The sequence below is a fragment of the Triticum urartu genome, chromosome 3A, assembly GCF_056163025.1.
Source record: "Triticum urartu cultivar PI428250 chromosome 3A, HENAU_Tu73, whole genome shotgun sequence".
NCBI classification, from domain to species: Eukaryota; Viridiplantae; Streptophyta; class Magnoliopsida; order Poales; family Poaceae; genus Triticum; species Triticum urartu.
In genome coordinates, this window is record NC_141875.1 from 15,683,485 (window position 1) to 15,702,433 (window position 18,949).

General features: G+C 42.6%; 1 pseudogene; it reads right to left on the minus strand.

Moving 5' to 3' along the window:
- Window positions 1-4,657: 4,657 nt before the first annotated feature.
- LOC125546484 (putative polyamine transporter At3g13620) lies at window positions 4,658-6,926 on the minus strand (annotated as a pseudogene).
- Between the last annotated feature and the right edge of the window lie 12,023 nt (window positions 6,927-18,949).

Here is an 18,949-nt window from a genome sequence, read left to right on the forward strand (position 1 = left end):
TTTTTTTCTTGATATTTGTGATATTATTCATAGTATCAGTAACTAGCTATGTTATCGCATGTCACTTTTTCATCATTAATTACATGACACATCATCTATTTTTTAGGTAAATACGATGTTACCACCTATGTTACTCCCACTGTGGGTAGTGTAAGTATCGCACGGACGGCAGTTCCGCCCAATATTTGGTTGGTCAAATAATTTAATTATTGGCTTAGCCCCATGCAAGTTGGTCATACCACATTTCCGGTTTATAAGGCTTGCACGTATCTATAGGTTGAAAAATAGGCCAATTATAATACTATAGTTATATGTCACAAAAAAATATCATTAGAAACTTCAAATCATATACTTTATAATGGTATAAATTTTGGACTATAGAACTTATCTTAGGTTCGTCAAATTACATATCTAAGGATACTCGCAAGCCTTATAAACCGGAAAGGCAGTAGTAGTACTTTACATCATGACGTCCACATCCTCTAGTGTCCGATGAGAGTCGGATCCGTACCGTCTTTACCACGGACACTATCTACGTTCATCCCTAACTTCTCATACTATCGAGAAAACTACACAAGAATTCCATGTTCATCTTCTCCCTCTGACATGTTTCAATTGTCGGTTATATTGCATTTATATGTATGAAGTATGCAAAAAATCCATCTGACATGTGCTGGATGGATGAAACGAGTGCCATGACAATGGATTGTGCATTCTCAATGGCGGTACATACGAACCGACTGGAATAAATACATTTTCTCATGTCCACGCCTTATTGAGCTAACCTCTAATAGGTCAACAGAGCTCCACTCTTTCAAAGCTCACATGAACTTGTTTTAAGTGCACATGTTAAACTACGAGTACAAGTTGTAGATACTTCTTTCCACATACACCAATACTAATTTAAATGCAGTGGATAGATAAACAATTACACAATTAGTACAATCGATACCAATGTGAGTGAAAATATTCCTATTATCATCTTAGTACACAATTATGACTATCGACAACATACAAAATTCCTTACAAGAAAATAATTAGGGCATGTTGTTAATTTATTTTAATTCTTCTTTATAAAGAACAAATCCAATTGCATATGCAAACAAGATTTATACTGGGAGGTCATACAGGGACATAAACGGATTGCTTTCTATAGTGTTCATGAAATGACAACAAGACGTATAGCTAGACCTATGCTAAGAGAATGCAACAACTAATGTAGCGGGCGTGCATACTGCGAGTAGTCTGGTTCGTGTACTTGCAGCTCAAGGACTAACTGTGTTTATATTATAGAGAAAAAATGAATATAACGTGATATTTGTAAAATATATTTAATACTGCCTTTTGTGATTTTCAGAAACAGAATTAGTTTGGATGTATGTCATAGCCAATAGAAATATACATATTATCATCCTATATTATGTGGTAATTAGAAATATTGGCAACGCACACAACTTCTTTAAGGATATTAGAAAAATGACTAACGAGTGAGTAGCCACCAACATGAGTGCCGATAGAGGAGTATGTAACCAAGAACCAAATATTTTCGGACATCTTGTTCATTTAGTTGTTATTTCTGTTGTTTATATAAAATAGGGAGCCATGTGAGGAGTCCGAATAGACACAAAACCAGTATAGTCATGCACAAAATGCAATACCTATGCCTACAATCCTTAAATGATTTTACTTTTTTCGAGTCATAAGATGCAATAAAATATTATGTGTACACATAAACAACTGAAACAATAATAAGTGTTTGCAAGATATTTAATCAAATCTAGGATTCGATACCTAGTTAGCAGGTGATGAAATACCTAAACCAATCATTTCTCCAGTAATAGAAATTTTACCTATGACCAAAAGGAATGTATGGATATGTAGTTGGACAAATTGATACATTGACATTACTTAGTAGTTTGTTTTGGACCTTCCAATAGTTTCATTGCCTATTAGTGATAAGCATGCCAAACAAAAGCATGTATGATGATTAATTAATTTATTAGTGCACTTTGATGTTATGTTATTTTGGTGTACTAAGCAATGCAGTTCCATAAAACTATTTGAATCATGAGAACATGAAGTGATACAATTATATAACAATGTACAAAGATTATATAGTTCATAAAGCTTTTAATTGAAGCCAAAAATGTATATTGATTTGCAGAAAAAAATTATATGGGATCATAACTACTTTGAACAAAAAGTACATTGCGGCCGTCACATGCTCATTTGCGTGGGCACTGTGCTAGTTTCGTTCGAAAAATATGAGGAGCAGAGATAGTAGCATATGTTGGGGAACGTAGTAATTTAAAAAAAAATCCTACGCACACGCAAGATCCATCTAGGTGATGCATAGCAATGAGAGGGGAGAGTGTTGTCCATGTACCCTCGTAGACCGAAAGCGGAAGCGTTATGACAACGCGGTTGACGTAGTCGTACGTCTTCACGATCCGACCGATCCTAGCACCGAAAATACGGCACCTCCGCCATCTGCGCACGTTCAGCTCGGTGACGTCCCACAAACTCTAGATCCAGCTGAGGTCGAGGGAGAGTTTCGTCAGCACGACGGCGTGATGACGGTGATGATGAAGTTACCGACGCAGGGCTTCGCCTAAGCACTGCAACGATATGACCGAGGTGGAAATCTGTGGAGGGGGGCATCGCACACGGCTAAACAATCAACTTGTGTGTCTATGGGGTGCCCCCTCCCCCATATATAAAGGAGTGGAGGAGGGGAGGGCCGGCCCTCTCATGGCGCGCCCAAGGGGGGAGTCGTACTCCCGGTGGGAGTAAGATTCCCCTTTCCCTAGTTGGAGTAGGAGAGGAAGGAAGGAGGAGAGAGGGAGAAGGAAAGGGGGGCTAGCCCCCCACCCCAATTCGGATTGGGCTTGGGGGGGGGGCGCCCCCACCTTGGCCGCCTTCTCCTCTCTCCCACTAAGGCCCGTAGACTCCTCGGGGGGTTCCGGTAACCCCCCGGTACTCCGGTAAATGCCCGAACTCATTCGGAACCATTCCGATGTCCAAACATAGCCTTTCAATATATCAATCTTTATGTCTCGACCATTTCGAGACTCCTCGTCATGTCCGTGATCACATCCGGGACTCCGAACAACCTTCGGTACATCAAAACACATAAACTCATAATACTGATCGTCATCGAACGTTAAGCGTGCGGACCCTAAGGGTTCGAGAACTATGTAGACATGACCGAGACTCGTCTTAGGTCAATAACCAATAGCGGAACCTGGATGCTCATATCGGTTCCTACATATTCTACGAAGATCTTTATCGGTCAAACCGCATAACTACATACGTTGTTCCCTTTGTCATCGGTATGTTACTTGCCCGAGATTCGATCGTCGGTATCTCAATACCTAGTTCAATCTCATTACCGGCAAGTCTCTTTACTCGTTCCGTAATGCATCATCCTGCAACTAACTCATTAGTCACATTGCTTGCAAGGCTTATAGTGATGTGCATTACCGAGAGGGCCTAGAGATACCTCTCCGACAATCGTAGTGACAAATCCTAATCTCGATCTATGCCAACTCAACAAACACCATCGAACACACCCGTAGAGCATCTTTATAATCACCCAGTTACTTGTGACGTTTGATAGCACACAAAGTGTTCCTCCGGTATTCGGGATTTGCATAATCTCATAGTCATAGGAACATGTATAAGTCATGAAAAAAGCAATAGCAACAAACTAAATGATCATCGTGCTAAGCTAACGGATGGGTCAAGTCAGTCACATCATTCTCTAATGATGTGATCCCGTTAATCAAATGACAACTCATGTCTATGGCTAGGAAACTTAACCATCTTTGATTCAACGAGCTAGTCAAGAAGAGGCATACTAGTGACACTCTGTTTGTCTATGTATTCACACATGTACTAAGTTCCCGATTAATACAATTCTAGCATGAATAATAAACATTTGTCATGATATAAGGAAATATAAATAACAACTTTATTATTGCCTCTAGGGCATATTTCCTTCAGCATATCCTTCAGATAGTAGTGGTATCAACCTAAATATTTAAGCTAATGATAACCTATAAACAACTTAGATGGCCATCATTCAACTGAGCACAATCCAAATACTGGAAGTCTGGGATTACATATAGTATTTGAAGGCTGCAGTCTTAACACATCCAGCAGCCAAAACCTGGATGGCTAGTTGTATACCAATCGAGAAAGACAATGCACGGAAACTAACGTAGATACGGAGATATGTTAGCCCACGTATGAGCTATCAAATATTTGGATTTGATTTTGCGTGATTTTTCTCAAAAGATTATTGGTTGGAAGATGACACCAAGGGTATCACAGATATATGTATAATGTGTCTTACACAAATAAACAAACTAACTGAGTGCAATGTACTTATGCTATTATTTATACAAATCACAATCTGATACACTTGATGAAAATAATCCAAAGTGTGGGTGAAATAGAAAATCCTGAGTGCATTCATCTTTATGCAAGACATATATTTTAGCTATATTTCAAACAATTTACGATGCGTCCTAATATATTTTGGACAAAATAATATCAATTATATGACACGTTTAATTCTTGTCGCGCAAATGCGTGAATCACCCTGCTAGTTCTACTGGGTATTAATACTCATTTCTAGATATATTATGTGAGTGTTCTGGACAATGGAACTTGCCGGGAATGAATCAACCTGATGATTTGGGCACGCGAAAACTGAGCAATTTCTTGGATCTGAACAGCTTCATGAGGCCGTGCCACCCGACACCGAGCGCGGTCAGCCCTGTAGCAATGGCGAATACCCTCCACCCAGCAACCACACACACGTAAGATAGGAATGCCGATGGCACAGTGCACATGGCCATGAGTGCGGGCAGTGGCAGAGGCACGTGGTATGGGCGCTTCAGTGTTGGGTACTTGACTCGGAGCCAGAGGAACGAGGAGAACTCGAGTAGTGTTCCCAGGCTATATAGGAAATTTGATGTTGCGACGATGTTGTCGAAACCGAGGAAGGAGACGGCGATGGTGATAGCGGTTGATGCAGTGATTGCAACCCATGGGGTTCCGGTGTGAGCGGCACGACTGCCAAAGACGGACGGGAGGAGGGAGGAGGCCTAGGTCCGCCATGCCGTGGAGCTGGAACGCGCCACTGCTCATTTGGGCCTCGAACATGCCAATGGAGGAGATTACTGCGCCTGCACCGGTCCAGTACTTGAGCCATGGTCCCCCGATGATGCCTGTTTAGATACAACAAAATTATGAAATAAGTTAAAAGGCCGATTGTAACATGCACTCGCTAGATTCAACCTAGCTTGATTGTAGCACAAGCATGCCATGCCTATGACCTTTTTCTTGAGTATTTACAGTTGTACAGAGCTAACTACGTCTATTTTATTCTTTTTGTTGGCTTTACCACAGTTTTTCATATGTGCACTTCATAGGAATAGCAGCTCTAGCAGCTACATGGCCCATAGGCAAGTCACAATCTCATCTTTATCATCTTCTTACATGTCCTAGTTCACCGGTGTGCATCTAATTATTCCATGCGACGCCCCCACTATTGTTTATTCTCCTTCTCACCAACTTGTGATGTAATCATATGTCCATCACTGTCAGCCACCACTAATCTGCCAACCGTATTCAGATCAGGTGAGTATTAATTATATGATGATATACTAGAGAATACCCCAGCGTTGCTGCCGGAATCAACTGCAATATATTTCCAGTAATTTGATTGTATAAAAGATCCATAGTTGAATTAATAATATATGAATCTTTTCCAGTAATTTGATTGTATAAAAGATCCATAGTTGCAATATATTTCCCGCCCACCGTCTCTCAGATTGCCACCAGACAATTAGTAGTCAAGTCGAGATATATATATATATCATCATGACACACCTCTTTTACTGAACTGTACGTCCTTTCCTCATTGATTTCAGTTCCGAGGTAACCACGTGGTACATTAATTATCGCGATAATTGTACGTAAGGTTGTAAGCGTCGGTAGGTACCTGCGGCATCAGCCAAGTAGCCGTTCACCCATGCATCCGGTGACGCGTCCGTGGCACCGGTCGCGGCCATGAGCGGCAGCAGGTAGCTGACGGCAATGAGAACTACCGCAGCCGTAAGCGCCCGCGGGAACGTCCGCTCCGGCCGCTCCACCTCGCCCGCCATGGTGCTCGCGCTGTCCCAGTAGTTGAGGTTCCAGAACAGCGTGTTGAAGAATAGCCTCCAGTCTTTCTTCCTCCCATCCACCCGCGTCACCCACCGCCCCGGCCGTATCTTGGGCACAGCCATGGCCATCATCAGCACGAACGGGGCCAGCGAGGCTATCCCCAGCGCTGCCGCGCCCCACCCGACGACGCTCAGTCCGGCATAGTTCAGCAAGGAGAGGAGAAGTGTCACGCCGACCACCGTGCCCATGCGCGCCCTGCCGGGTCTCGCGACTGCCGGCACCACGCCACCGAGGTAGTCAGCCACGAGAGCCGGGTAGGCGGCGATGTTGATGACGATGCTGAGGTACTTCCAGGTGCCGAGGAGCGAGCCCGCCAGCGGGCCGAAGGCGTGGTCTGCCCAGAGGACGAAGCCACCGTTCCCCGGGAACGCGGCGGCGAGCTCGGCGGTGACGAGTGATTCCGGGACGCCCCACGCCAAGGGGAACACGAGGAAGCCCAGTAGAGTGAAGAGCGGCCCGGCGGCGCGGACGGCCTGCTCGGAGCCGTACGGGCCGCCTGCCACCTCGAAATAGATCAGGAACACGAGCGTAATCATGGTGATCCTGCGCTGGTGGTCGGACTCGGACGGCGTCGGGCCACCGCCTTGTTGCGGGACGGTGGCGTGCAGTTGAGGATGTTCTTGTTGTTCCTGACTCTGTCTCGGTGATGATTGCTTGGTCATTAGGATTTCTTGATTCATGGTGAGTTTATTCGCTAGTGTCGAGGAACAAGCTAGGCAGCTAAGCGCGCAGGTGCTGATCATTCTTGTGGGCATTGTGCTATATAGCTTGAGCAGCCGGAACAGATATGTAAGAAACACCACGAAAATAATAGAGAGAAGTGCATATTACACCCCTCAACTCTAGCCCTAGTTTAATATACAACCTCCAACTCTAAAACCGTCTAATCTGCAACCTCCAATTCTTAAAACCGGCCAAAATTCAACCCTCCACTCCCCTTGACCGGTTTTGACCGGGTCTGACCCATTGACTGATGAACAGTAAATTTGAAAAAAATGGAAAATTCAGAAAAATAAAAATAAAAAATTTGTAAATTCAAGAAATAGTTGGGAACAAAATTTTAAAAATAATTTCGACTTTTCCACCGTGCGAACAGTAATTCAAAAAAAGTTCGAACTTTTGGAACGAAAATTTTCCCTCGGTCACTGTTCACGCAGTGAAAAAATGATTTTCTTGATTTTTTTTACTTTTTTGAATACTGTTCATGCTGTTTACAGTAATTCAAAAAACAAATCCCGATGAATTTTGTTTCCAATTTATTACCTCCGGGTACATGTAAAACAAACTGAATTTTTAATACTGTTCACCGGTGAAAAGTCAAATTTATTTTTTAAAAATTCTGTTCCCAATTTTTTTTGAAATACTGTTCATCCGGAGGCAAAAAATGCTTTCTAAAATTTTATTTTTCTAAATTTTCATTTTTTTTCGAACTTACTGTTCATCAATCAATGGGTCAAACCCGGTCAAAACCGGTCAAGGGGAGGGGAGGGTTGAATTTTGGCCGGTTTTAAGAGTTGGAGGTTGCAGATTAGACGGTTTTGGAGTTGGGGGTTGTATATTAGACTAGGGCTAGAGTTGAGGGGTGTAATATGCACTTCTCTCAAAATAATATCTAGCCGAGCTATCTTCTCGTTAGTACTAGTACTAGTATGGTGGGTCTCATAAATGCGAGGGCAACCATTTAGTGTGTTGAAAGTGACAACGGTATAGATTGATGGTTTTATCCATGTCCACATTATGTGATAGTAAATAATACTGTTCTATAGTAAATAAATACCACCTTCGAGATGGAAAACCCTTTTAATCATTTTCATTTTGGGGATGATTGTTATTGCATTCCCAAAAATATCCTATTAGTGATCATATGCGTCGTTTATACATGATAATAAACCCATATGTAGAATTTCATTTACGTGCGAGTTGTTTTCTAGTATTGGTTTGACTTTGTATCATTATGTGACCACAGGTTAACATTCTTTTTTTTCAGGGATGTTAACATTCAGTTTCACACCAATTGGTATTATAAATATATAGTTAAAAATCTATCAGTTGATACTATAAATATATAGTTAAAAACTCGCTCCAGTTCTTGTAGTCGTCGTTAGGTGGTCTACAAACCTAAGTGTAATTTTTACTTCTCGTGTTCTTCATGCTAAATTAACAGTTGATAAACAGATCAAAAACTTTCTCGCAATTTTTTTATCAGTTGTGGCGTTAATAAAATTTCTGCTCCTGGGCAATGGTTTAGATGTTCCATCGAATGGAATAGGTAAACTTATATCATATCTTATTGTATTAAGTTATTCTTGTCAATAGGTAGAGAAAACCTAAGTAGAAAGAATGTTTATTTTACCTTTCACAACTTTTCCATCTCATTTCCTAGGGTCATTCTTAAATATGTGAAATATTCCTCTATTATTAAAACCTGGCAACTTTGATATGGTCAAAAATATATACTCTACTTGACAATTTAGATATGGATAGTTTCAATTATCCAACTTTAACTGATACTTTGCGTATAAATTTGCTACTAAGAAACTAAAATAAAATTGGAACTTACTTTTTAACACAAATTTAATCATATATTTTCTTTGGGTATTTTTATAATATATTTATATACATATTGTTACTAAATTATAGCTAATTTGAAGAGAAGGTCGAGCTGGAATTTTTTCTATTTTGGGCCTAGCCCAATAGCAGTTTCAGAAATTCCTAATAAATCCTAGAGGCCCACGCAGCCCATTCGTGCAAGGCAAGAGGTGGAACTAAAGTTTAGTCCCACATTGCTAGTTTAGAGGGAGTTGGACCTCTTTATAAGGGAGGCTCTTTCTCCACATGTATGAGGATGAGAACAAGAGGGACATCCAGGCACGCTCCTCCTCCACCGCCCGCCTCGTCACGACACGACACGACATGACACGGGTTGCGGGAATGAGCCGAACCGATGTCTAAATTCGAAAGGTCACGCGGAAGCTGAAAAACTCTTGTCCCTCGCATTACATTATTTGCCATTTGCCTCTCGTTTTCCTCTCCCCCACTTCTAAAACGATTTTCGAAAACCTTTTCCTTTTCTTCGCCCTTCTTCCCGTATGTCTTTTTGTTTGTGTTTCCATGTGCCTTCTATTTGCTTGCATCTTTGCTTGCTAAAAATCTATTCATATGGATCCACTTAAAGTGTTCTACTTGGATCATCTTCGATCTATATGTTCTCGTGCTGAAACCCCAACTAGTTTAGTTGAGCGAAAATCTTTAGATGAGCATGCTCATTTTGTGCGTCATCGTTTGTCTGAAAAGGGGAAGCTCTTATGGTATAAAATAAATAGTTTGCTATGCTATGCTTGGAATCTTTGTGAAATTTATGATTTTACTTGTTGCTCTAAGAACCCTAAAAAACACCTTCCCTACCTATGTGAGTTTAATGATAATGAAATCTTATCTTCTTATGCAAAGGGTGTTTATAGTTACTATGATATCGAACAAATTGAAGAATTTGTTGTTTTTAAGGGTGCTCATGAAGTTGCTTCTTTGATTGAAAAGTATGATATTACTCTCTACAAATCTGAAAATTCCGACATACTTAAATATTGCTATGAAAACTATGCTCATCATGCCTATGTTAAAGAATTTATTGAGAGAATGACCATTGCTTTGGAAGAAAATAATGATATGCACGAATCTATAGATAATTATGATTCCGATTATTTGATTGAAATATCCCTTGATGAACATGATGCTTCCTATTCTTATGGACATGATGCCAATATTTATGGAGATGATTTTGCTATAGTTCCTTATGTTAAACATGAGATTATTGCTATTGCACCCATACTTGATAGTTCCTTGAATCAAAATCATGATTGCAATGATTCTACCATCAATTCTATTAATGTCAATTGTGCTAATAATATGCAAAACCCTAAGCTTGGGGATGCTAATTTTGCTATGTCTACTACTTGTTGCAATGATCATGATTGGGGTGATTCTTCTTATGATCTTGAAAATTTATTTAAGCCCCATGATGAATATGAGATTGATAATAATGTTTGCAATAATATTGAAATGGGTTTGGAAAAGTGTCAACTTTAGATCCCACATATTTGGATAATGTTCAATCTTATGAATTATTTAATAAAAGTGGGTTTGGAGAGGTCATGCCTTTAGTTAATGATAATCCCACTATTTTGGAAGAGTGTCAACTTCGCATGCATGTGGATCGTGTTCAGAATATGTTATGTGATAGCCATTTTGTTGAATTTGCCTATGATCCTACATGTAATTATTATGAGAGAGGAAAATATGGTTGTAGAAAATTTCATGTTACTAAATTACCTCTCGCTATGATTTGCTTTTCTTTCTTTCTTCTTTCTTGCATATGCTAGATCTTGCTTGTCTTGCTAATTTGTTTTCCAATAAAATGCCTATGCATAGCAAGTATGTTCACTAGTAGAAAACGGCCCATTTATCCCGGTTGGTAAGGGCCTTTTGTCCAGGTTCCTGGACCGGGACTAAAGGGTCGTTACTAATGCCCTAGCCCTTTAGTCCCGGTTCAGTCCAGAACCGGGACAGATGGGCGTCCAAGTGGCCGGTGCGCCGAGCCCAGGCAGGAGGGCCTTTGGTCCCGGTTGGTGGCACCAACCGGGACCAATAGGCATCCACTCGTCAGGATTTCAGGGGGTTTTTGTTTTTTTTTGAAAGGGGGGGGGTTGGGGGTTTTGGGTGGTTAATTTAGGTGTTTCATATATTGTGTTAGCTAGCTAATTAATAGAGAGAAGTGTCCTCTCTTATGTCCGTGCTTGGTCGACGCTACGTACTATATACGTATAGAGAGGACTAGACACGCTAGCTAGCTAGTAAGCAAACGAAGGAAACAGAAGATCGTCATGAACATATATGCATACAGAGAGAAGTGATATCGACCACCTCTCCTTCTCCGAGAGATTGGTCGAACAACAAGTTCTCGTATATCTATCCGAGACTACCGGCTACATATATACAATAATTATCTCTTACAATATAATCTCCTAATTATATACGAACACAGGATCCACATGGTATTCTCCGTCTTCAGCGATCACGTGGTCAAGGAAGAATGCAGCCAATTCCTCTTGAATTGCTCGCATACGATCTGGTGGTAGGAGTTCATCCCGCATCCGAAATATCTAATTTGAAGAAGGGGGTCAATACATATATATATGAATAAATGAAACTCAACACAAATGATGGTAATAAAATAAAATTGTGAATATTATTGCTTACGCACTTCATATAGTTCTTCAGTGTACCCCCGTTCACAGGTCGTGTAGCGGATGGACTCGCAAACGTAGTATCCACATAAATCATTCCCTTGATCCTGCCACAACCACTTTACAAGAAATAGAGGTCAATCAAACTGATAAGAAAGCATGCCAAATGGTATTGATGAAACTAGCACTTGAATCACTAGGAGACGCGCGGAACATGCTACTATAGTACTTACTTTCGGGTATCTAAATTGCAGCTTCTTCGGCAGTCTCGGAGCTTTTCTGGTGAATTTTCTCCAAACCCTGCCAGACAAAAGAAAACAATTACTTGATATGAGGAAATGAACAAAGTTGCTGATATGGTGGATAATGATCGATTTAACTTACTCCTCGAGGATTTCAGTCATGTTCGCATACTCCTGGGGATCTTTTCGTCTCGATTCTAAGACGGTTACTAGTCCCTGCTCAAGCTTAATCTCTAGGAGAATATAGTGGAAACTGCGCACGCATGCATAACTCATCAATTACATTACTATAACCTGGACTAATATATAAGGGAAACCGAATATGCACAAGACAGTAACACTCACTTGAAGTTGTAAGGAAAGAGTATTATATCTTTGTTTTCATTTATTTTGAATGATCGTAGCAGGTTGGCCTCGGTATCTTCGGCATGAAATTTAACCTCAGTTGCATCTATGAGATTTGTGTTAATGAATCCAATATCACCGACTTGTCTTTTCTTCAATTCGGCGATCTTCAATCTGCATAATATAGTGAGGATAATTATAAATACATGCAATGAAAGAGCTGACCTATATAGAGAGACTTAATGACAGAAGTAGTAGTACTTACAGACAGTAGCAGGTGACCGTTGCTTTATCGAGGGCCCTTTGATTGAAAAACTGGAAGAACTACTCAAATGGATAATTCAACAGTTCAATTCCAACGAGGTCATGCTCCTCTCTAACTCTCAGCGTCAAAGTATTCCTCCCCTCAGACTCTCTGCAGGTTTTCATGTACCAATCATGCAATCTTCACATCATCGTTGATAGAGATCTTTCATCATTGACGAGAGGCTTCCCGTACTCAAATCTGTGTACCGCCTCCACCTCCACGAAATCATAATGTACATCGTCGGGCAGGTAATCTCCAAGATTGCTATAACCGGGCACCATCCTCGGATCATTAGCGACGATGTCGCTAGGCACCTTCAGCGGGGGGCACGATTGCTTCGCTTGTTCGCCGAGCTGGGCAATTTGTTTCCCAGCTCGTCGTTCTTTTATCCTTTGATCACTGACAGTACTTCCCGACCGCTCCGCTTCGACAAATGTCTTTCCAATAATGCGCTCATAGTTGCCTTTCGGCAGAGACTTTGGTGGTTTTCTCAGGGCAGCCAGATTGCGCTTCGCTTTCACCGGATCTACCTTCTCCTCCGGAGGTGGATGTCTCTGTGCTTTCAACCCTTGAAACCAATCCTTCACTTCGGTTCGCGCGATCTTTACGTTCTCCTCCGAGGTCATCTCATATGGTAACTTCTCTGGAGTCTTCAGAGAAGGACCGAATCTGTATTTCCTCCCTCGTCTGGCTGTACTGTTAGACGTCGGCAGAGCAGACGGAACGGCTGTCTTCTTTCCTTGCTTACGAGGCGGAGGAGAAGGACTACGACGCGTCGGAGCAGCCGGAGCGGCGGCGGGTCTCTTCCGCCCTTGTTGCCCCTGTTCGAGCTCAGAATAGCACTTTCGTTTTTTAATGCACATTGTCGAGTCCTAATTTTAATCTAATAGCACTTATAATCTAAATGTAGACTTAAAATGAGCTAATTAACTTGATAGTTAAATAGCAAATGTGAGGCATACATTTTGATTATTTTGAAAAGCGGATACAACTGAGCTTGGAGAAAAAAGAAGATACATCTAAAGTTTCTGCATTGACTTTTACAAAAAAATTGTTTTATATGTAATTTACTATTTTTGTCACGAAACAATACAACAATAGATCGGTGAAGTGTGGCATGACACTGGACGTTAATAGTGATTAGCCGAGTTAAGGGAGGTGATACAATGCCCTTTGAAATGCCACAAATCCGAACTGAGCTGTGACTTGGGTTCACCATGGGGGCATGTGTCAAGGGATGGAAGGTCGGGAGGTAGTAGGGAATATGTCAAGGACATCGAGGAGGGACTAGGCCGATGAAACGTGGCAATAATTAGCAGCGGATATAGCCAGAATTAGAGGTGATGGCGGTGATGTTTTGGAGATAGGAGAGAGGGACGTGAGTGACCGATTGAGAGAATGCCGGAAAGAGGACAGGGAAGGCATGCATACGTTCCATCCAGCTGATAGCTCAGGCATCCGTGGTAGCCAGGCCTCATCCAATGACAATTCAAGACACCACTGCAGTAGTAAAGGAGCAACCAAAATTCTTCATCGACTGGCATATAGGGACACGACGATACGAAGCCACAAACAGACCAGATTCGGATCACGAGGTATCCACGGGTTGCATGGTTAGCACCGCCGGCAGGTTTGTGAAAATTTAATGTTGATGGTGCAGTTTCGAGAAATGGTCGTACGGGCTCAGTTGGAGTGATTTGCCGCAGTGAAACTGTAGAGTCTTTGGTCTCTTCAGCTATGATCTTTTCGCATATTGTTGATCCTTCGATTCTAGAGACTCTGGCATGTAGGGAAACACAAGCATTGGCCAATGATCTTATTCAAAGATTATTTGCTGCTTCATAATGTTTATGAGCAGTAAAGGATGTCGAAGATGGTAGTGGAGGAGACAATGCAGCTATTGGTTGCGAGATCCATACAAGGAGAACCGAACTTGATGAATGACATTTTAGCCGTGAAAGTAGATATTGTAATTTTGAAGCTCATTATCTTGCAAAATTTTCGTTTTTTCCTGGTGTGGGACGCCACCTATGGCTAGGATTTCCCCATGATATTGTAATGATCCCTTTGAACATTGAATAAAGTGGAGTTGGATTATTCTAAAAAAGCTACGACCACGAAAAAGACGAAGACAATGACATCGACCTCTTCTTGCTTCATGTAGGGTCACTGGACTCCACGGGGTTCTCGCTGGTTCATGTCCAGACACAGGCGCAGCAGAACGTTAACGTTACCGGATGCTCCGAGTGTTTCTCTTGGTTCAGGGGCCAGTCCCAGGTCTGGACGCTGACCCCCAAGTTCAGGATGCTCCGCTCGTCGCTGTTCAATGGCTGCCAAAATGTTGTCTATGTATTGTCTGAAGGAAATATGCCCTAGAGGCAATAATAAAGTTATTATTTATTTCCTTATATCATGATAGATTGTTTATTATTCATGCTAGAATTGTATTAACCGGAAACATAATACTTGTGTGAATACATAGACAAACTAAACGTCACTAGTATGCCTCTACTTGACTAGCTCGTTAATCAAAGATGGTTATGTTTCCTAACCATAGACATGTGTTGTCATTTGATTAACGGGATCACATCATTAGTTGAATGATCTGATTGACATGACCCATTCCATTAGCTTAGCATCCGATCGTTTAGTATGTTGCTATTGCTTTCTTCATGACTTATACATGTTCCTATGACTATGAGATTATGCAACTCCCGTTTGCCGGAGGAACACTTTGTGTGCTACCAAACGTTACAACGTAACTGGGTGATTATAAAGGAGATCTACAGGTGTCTCCAAAGGTACATGTTGGGTTGGCGTATTTCGAGATTAGGATTTGTCACTCCGATTGTCGGAGAGGTATCTCTGGGCCCTCTCGGTAATGCACATCACTGAAGCCTTGCAAGCATTGCAACTAATGAGTTAGTTGCGGGATGATGTATTACGGAACGAGTAAAGAGACTTGCCGGTAACGAGATTGAACAAGGTATGGGATACCGACGATCGAATCTCGAGCAAGTAACATACCGATGACAAAGGGAACAACGTATGTTGTTATGCGGTCTGACCGATAAAAGATCTTCGTAGAATATGTAGGAGCCAATATGAGCATCCAGGTTCCGCTATTGGTTATTGACCGCAGACGTGTCTCGGTCATGTCTACATTGTTCTCGAACCCGTAGGGTCCGCACGCTTAACGTTACGATGACAGTTATTATGAGTTTATATATTTTGATGTACCGAAGTTTGTTCGGAGTCCCGGATGTGATCACGAACATGACGAGGAGTCTCGAAATGGTCAAGACATAAAGATTGATATATTGGAAGCCTATATTTGAATATCGGAAGTGTTCCGGGTGAAATCGAGATTTTACCGGAGTACCGGGAGGTTACCGGAACCCCCCGGGAGGTAAATGGGCCTTAGTGGGTTTAGTGGAAGAGAGGAGAGGTGGCCAGGGCTGGGCCACGCGCCCCTCCCCCCTAGTCCGAATAGGACAAGGAGAGGGGGGCGACGCCCCCCTTCCTTCTCTCTCTCCTCTTTCCCCCTCCCGAATCCTATTCCAACTAGGAAAGGGGGTGAATCCTACTCCCGGTGGGAGTAGGACTCCTCCTGGCGCGCCCTCCTCCTAGCCGGCCAGACCCCCCCATGCTCCTTTATATACGGGGGCAGGGGGGTGAAGGAAATATGCCCTAGAGGCAATAATAAAGTTATTATTTATTTCCTTATTTCATGATAAATGTTTATTATTCATGCTAGAATTGTATTAACCGGAAACATAATACATGTGTGAATACATAGACAAACAGAGTGTCACTAGTATGCCTCTACTTGACTAGCTCGTTAATCAAAGATGGTTATGTTTCCTAACCATGGACAAAGAGTTGTCATTTGATTAACGGGATCACATCATTAGTTGAATGATCTGATTGACATGACCCATTCCATTAGCTTAGCACCCGATCGTTTAGTATGTTGCTATTGCTTTCTTCATGACTTATACATGTTGCTATGACTATGAGATTATGCAACTCCCGTTTGCCGGAGGAACACTTTGTGTGCTACCAAACGTCACAACGTAACTGGGTGATTATAAAGGAGATCTACAGGTGTCTCCAAAGGTAAATGTTGGGTTGGCGTATTTCGAGATTAGGATTTGTCACTCCGATTGTCGGAGAGGTATCTCTGGGCCCTCTCGGTAATGCACATCACTGAAGCCTTGCAAGCATTGCAACTAATGAGTTAGTTGCGGGATGATGTATTACGGAACGAGTAAAGAGACTTGCCGGTAACGAGATTGAACTAGGTATGCGATACCGACGATCGAATCTCGGGCAAGTAACATACCGATGACCAAGGGAACAACGTATGTTGTTATGCGGTCTGACCGATAAAAGATCTTCATAGAATATGTAGGAGCCAATATGAGCATCCAGGTTCCGCTATTGGTTATTGACCGCAGACGTGTCTCGGTCATGTCTACATTTTTCTCGAACCCGTAGGGTCCGCATGCTTAAGGTTACGATGACAGTTATATTATGAGTTTATGCATTTTGATGTACCGAAGTTTGTTCGGAGTCCCGAATGTGATCACGGACATGACGAGGAGTCTCGAAATGGTCGAGACATAAAGATTGATATATTGGAAGCCTATATTTGGATATCGGAAGCGTTCCGGGTGAAATCGGGATTTTACCGGATTACCGGGAGGTTACCGGAACCCCCCGGGAGGTATATGGGCCTTAGTGGGCCTTAGTGGAAGAGAGGAGAGGTGGCCAGAGATGGGCCGCGCACCCCTTCCCCCCTTGGTCCGAATAGGACAAGGAGAGGGGGCCAGCCCCCTTCCTCCTCTCTCTCCTCTTTCCCCCCCTCCGCGAATCCTATTCCAAATAGGAAAGGGGGGGAGTCCTACTCCCGGAGGGAGTAGGACTCCTCCTGGCGCGCCTCTTCTTGGCCCGCCGGCCCCCCCTTTTGAGCCTTTATATACAGAGGCAAGGGGCACCCCTAAGGACACAAGTTGATCCACGTGATCATATTCTTAGCCGTGTGCGGTGCCCCCTTCCACCATAGTCCTCGATAATATTATAGCGGTGCTTAGGCGAAGCCCTGCGACGGTAGTACATCAAGATCGTCACCACGCCGTCGTGCTGATGGAACTCTTGCCCGACACTTTGCTGGATCGGAGTCCGGGGATCGTCATCGAGCTGAACGTGTGCTAGAACTCGGAGGTGCCGTAGTTTCGGTGCTTGATCGGTCGGGCCGTGGAGACGTACGACTACATCAACCAAGTTGACGCTTCCGTTGTCGATCTACAAGGGTACGTAGATCACACTCTTCCCCTCTCGTTGCTATGCATCACCATGATCTTGCGTGTGCGTAGAATTTTTTTTGAAATTACTACGAAACCCTATAGTGGCATCCGAGCCTAGGTTTTATGTGTTGATGTTATATGCACCAGTAGAACATAAGTGAGTTGTGGGCGATATAAGTCATACTGCTTACCAGCATGTCATACTTTGGTTCGGCGGTATTGTTGGACCAAGCGGCCCGGACCGACATTACGCGTACGCTTACGCGAGACCGGTTCTCCCGACGTGCTTTGAACAAAGGTGGCTAGCGGGTGACAGTTTCTCCAACTTTAGTTGAACCGAGTGTGGCTACGCCCGGTCCTTGCGAAGGTTAAAACAGCACCAACTTGACAAACTATCGTTGTGGTTTTGATGCGTAGGTAAGATTGGTTCTTGGTTAAGCCCGTAGCAGCCACGTAAAACTTGCAACAACAAAGTAGAGGACGTCTAACTTGTTTTTGCAGGGCATGTTGTGATGTGATATGATCAAGGCATGATGCTAAATTTTTGTATGAGATGATCATGTTTTGTAACCGATTTATCGGCAACTGGCAGGAGCCATATGGTTGTTGCTTTATTGTATGCAATGCAATCGCGCTGTAATGCTTTACTTTATCACTAAGCGGTAGCAATAGTCGTGGAAGCATGAGATTGGCGAGACGACAACGATGCTACGATGGAGATCAAGGTGTCGCGCCGGTGACGATGGTGATCACGACGATGCTTCGAGGATGGAGATCACAAGCACAAGATGATGATGGCCATATCATATCACTTATATTGATTGCATGTGATGTTTATCTTTTATGCATCTTATCTTGCTTTGATTGACGGTAGCATTATAAGATGATCTCTCACTAATTATCAAGAAGTGTTCTCCCTGAGTATGCACCGTTGCGAAAGTTCTTCGTGCTGAGACACCACGTGATGATCGGGTGTGATAGGCTCTACGTTCAAATACAACGGGTGCAAAACAGTTGCACACGCAGAATACTCAGGTTATACTTGACGAGCCAAGCATATACAGATATGGCCTCGGAACACGGAGACCGAAAGGTCGAGCGTGAATCATATAGTAGATATGATCAACATAGTGATGTTCACCAATGAAACTACTCCATCTCACGTGATGATCGGACATGGTTTAGTTGATTTGGATCACGTGATCACTTAGAGGATTAGAGGAATGTCTATCTAAGTGGGAGTTCTTAAGTAATATGATTAAATTA